Here is a 4,418-nt window from a genome sequence, read left to right on the forward strand (position 1 = left end):
AATAAGCAAAAATAGTATTTCTACGTAAAACACCCATAAGGGGGATTTCAATCGAAATCCCAAAACAGGATATTAGTTCTTTCTCTTGTTCTTGATGATATTGTAATGGAATGACGAACCTATTTCTTCGCTTTTTCGCCAACAAATCTGAATTATCTTGAAAAATAGAAGGATAGATAAAATTCCAATGGCCATTGGACATGATTCGATCCGACGTTGAATAATCAAGAATTTCCCTATCTTTTTTACCATAAGTATTCATTTGATCTTGATCCTTGTGGAGTGAAAAAGACGCTATACTGGATCTGCACATACTTACTGACAATATCCATAAATGGCTTGTTTTTGGTAATCGGCGAAGATTACCATATTGATATTCGGGCGCATGGTAAACATCAGTACTCCAGTGCATTTCGCCGTCTGATTCAGAATAAATATGCTTTTGTACCCTTTCTTTAAAATGTAAAGTGGACGTTCCGGCACGAATCTCCGCAATTACTTGTTCGGATTTTACATATTGATCATTTTGCACTAGAATCAAGCTTTTTGAGGGAATATTCACACTATATAGAATATCTTGACTCTGAATAGTTACATGCAAGTCTATATAACATAGAAAAGCAGGCTGCCCATGACGGGTACGTGTGGGGTGAACCAAATTCTCATTGAATTTTATTTTTCCATTCGAAGGGGATCGTACAAGGTCGGCAGTACCCCCTGTGAATACTCCGCCAGTATGAAAAGTTCTTAATGTTAGTTGAGTCCCTGGCTCCCCAATTGATTGACCTGCAATAATACCTACGGCTTCTCCCAATTCGACCAGATCACTATGAGTAGGACTCCGGCCATAGCATAATTGACAGATCCAAGAAGTGCTTCGGCAAGTAAAGGGGGTTCTAATATATATTGGTTGTGCTCGAAATGGTTGTGCTCGAAAGGCAGTTATGAATCGATTGACTAATCCAATTCCAATATCTTGATTTCGCGCGGCAATGCATCGTGAACCGATATATATATCGTCTGCTAATACACGACCAATTAGTGTTTGGACAAAAAGTTTTTCCGTCATCCCATTTTGAGGACTTACAGAAATACCTCGGATAGTACCACAATCTCTTCTACGCACAATAATATGTTGAACTACTTCAACAAGTCTACGTGTAAGATATCCAGCATCTGCTGTTCGCACAGCAGTATCTACAACCCCTTTGCGGGCTCCATAGCAGGAAATTATATATTCTGTCAAAGAAAGTCCCTCGCGTAAATTGCTTTGAATAGGTAAATCAATCATTTGTCCTTGAGGGTCCGACATTAATCCTCTCATACCTACTAATTGGTGTACTTGAGATGCATTTCCTCTGGCTCCTGAAAAAGACATTAGATAGACTGGATTAGAAGGATCCGTTATCCGAAAATTTGAATTCATTTCTTGTTTCAAATATTCACTTGTCGCATACCATATCTCAACAGATTGGCGTAATTTTTCTACCGCGTGTACAGCCCCATAATAATAGTGTTTCTCCAAAAGAAAACTCTGTTGTTCCGCGTCTTGGACTAACCATCCCTTAGAGGGTATTGTTAAAAGATCCTCGATTCCTAACGAAATCGATGTAGTAGTGGCTTGATGGAAGCCCAGAGTCTTTAGTTGATCCAGTATATGGGATGTATATCCCATTCCAAAATGATCTATTAATCTGCTAATAAGTCGTTTCATACCAGTTCCGTCTATCTCTTTATTATGAAAGACCAGATTGGCCCGTTCCGCCATACATAAGTACCCCCTTTTCGGCTGAGTAGGATTCGACAATTGCTGAGTAGGATTCGACAATGGGCCTGAGTCAGTGATTCGAAAATTTAATTAACTTAATTGCCTCAATCTCAATCTGGATTCGCGTGGCAAATAATGATGATACTAGGGAAATCGGAATGCCCCCCGAAAGGGGAGGGGCATCGCCGAATCTAACTTTCTTGTTTAGGTAGTGTATGAATAGGCCTGACTAAATCCTTGTATGGCTTCCTCTATTTCTCTATAAAAAGAAATATGACCAAGAGTGGTTCGAATGTATATCGAACGAATTTCTTTTTTTCTATTTCCCATTATTAGATAGTGGGCATAAATCTCATGATAAGTCCCCAAAGATTCATATTGAACTTCAATCGGAACTTCTCTTGACCCAATGACGCGTTGATCCAGGTTCCATCGTAGCCACAAGGGACTATCTAAACTGATTAGTTTTTGTCTATAAGCTCCCAGTGCATCATAAGAACTAGAAAAATGGGGTTCTTTATCTTTCCTATATTTAAAATTATTATTATTATTGTAATTTACTTTTAGATTTGGGTAGTTTCTGCAACTATTATATCTATTTGCACAAATACCTCGACGCTTTCCAATCGTTAATACATAAAGCCCGATAAGCATGTCTTGGGTTGGTACGCAAATAGGATCCCCAATAGCGGGAGATAAGAGATTCATATGAGAAAACATAAGTAAACGGGCTTCTGCCTGAGCTTCCAAGGATAAAGGTAGATGAACAGCCATTTGATCTCCATCAAAGTCCGCATTGAAACCCTTACACACTAATGGGTGTAAAGAAATAGTACGCCCCTCTACTAAAGTGGGTTGAAAGGCCTGTATGCCTAATCTATGCAGGGTAGGTGCTCTATTTAACAGTACAGGATGTCCCCGCATAACTTCTTGAAGTATTTCCCATACAATGGGTTCTTTTTCCCAAATTTTCCTTTTAGCAATCCTTACATTAGAAGTGGCGCGTTTCGTGATTAAATCGCGAATTACAAATAGCTGAAAAAGCTTTATTGCTATCTCTAGAGGTAATCCACATTGATGTAATGAAAGCGAAGGACCCACAACAATGACAGAACGCCCCGAGTAATCGACCCGTTTCCCAAGCAGAGTCTCGCGAAACCTTCCCTCTTTACCTTCAATTACATCTGAAAGTGATTTGTATACTTTATTGTGACCATCCCTCGTCGGTTGCCCGCGGGACCCACTATCAAGAAGTGTATCCACGGCTTCTTGTACCAATTTTTCCTGGCACATTACTAAATCTGCTGGCGCTAATTCACTTCTTTTTAATAGATAGGCAAGATTGTTGTTCCGACGGATAACTCTCTTATAAAGTTCATTAATGTCTGAAGTCACTACTTTATCTCCAGACCTATAAACAATAGGTCTCAATTCGGGAGGAAGAACCGGTAATAAGCACAAAACCATCCATTCTGGTTCTACATTTGTTTGAATAAAATGTTTCGCCAATTGCATGCGTCTAATCAAAAAAACTTTTCTTATTCGTCTTTTTCTATCTTCCCACTCATCTCCACTATACCCCTCGTCTTCTAATTCCTTCCATTCGACCAAAGAATTCTCTATAATAATTCGCAAATCCAAATCTGCTAATTGTTCTCTAATAGCACCTGCTCCTGTCGCAATTTCCCGATTTCGAAATGTTGCAAAGCCTGGGGTAGAAAAAAAGGGAGAAATGCTGTGGTTACAGGATGCAATTTCCTCTTCGAATAAACCTCGTAATCGTAAAAAAGTGGGTTTTTTAGTGCTGGGCCTAGCAAAAGAGAAATCGCCGTATACTAGGCCCTCCAACTTCTTAAGAGGTTTATCTAAAAGATTCGCGATATAACTAGGAAGACCTTTCAAATACCACACATGAGTCACGGGACATGCGAGTTTGATGTATCCCATTTGATATCTTCGTATCCGAGAATCCACAAATTCGACCCCGCATTTTTGGCAAAATCTTTCGTCTTCGTTTTCAGCTCCGCTCGCTCGAGAATTGCCACAAGCGCAAATCCCGCTTTTTATGGGTCCAAAGATTCTTTCGCAAAACAATCCATCTTTTTCTGGTTTATCGGTTTTATAATGAAAAGTAGAGGGCCTTGTGACTTCGCCAACGACTTCTCCATTAGGTAGGTTTTTGTTAGCCCAAGCCTTTATTTGTTGAGGGGAAACGAGTCCAATTTGAAGTTGTTGATGTTTATATTGGTCAATCATAAAATAGAAATAAGAAAAGAATTTATATTTATTCCGATCAAACTTCCTCCCTATTAACCTGGAAGTTCTTTTCAGATACAAGGAAATGATTCAGTTCTAGAGCCAAAGATCGTAGTTCTCGAACGAGCACTCGAAAAGATTCTGGAGGATCCTCATGATTAGGTATTCTTTTTCCCCAGATCGTAGCATTAAGTATTTCTTGGCGAGCTATAAGATGGTCAGATTTATAAGTAAGTATCTCTTGTAAAATATGAGCAACACCAAATCCTTCTAAAGCCCAAACTTCCATTTCTCCTACTCGTTGTCCCCCTTGCTTGGCTCTTCCTCTAACCGGTTGTTGTGTAACAAGTGAGTAGGGCCCAGTAGAACGCCCATGAATTTTCTCATCAACTTG

The sequence above is a fragment of the Triticum urartu genome, unplaced genomic scaffold (assembly GCF_056163025.1).
Source record: "Triticum urartu cultivar PI428250 unplaced genomic scaffold, HENAU_Tu73 scaffold1, whole genome shotgun sequence".
Taxonomy (NCBI): domain Eukaryota; kingdom Viridiplantae; phylum Streptophyta; class Magnoliopsida; order Poales; family Poaceae; genus Triticum; species Triticum urartu.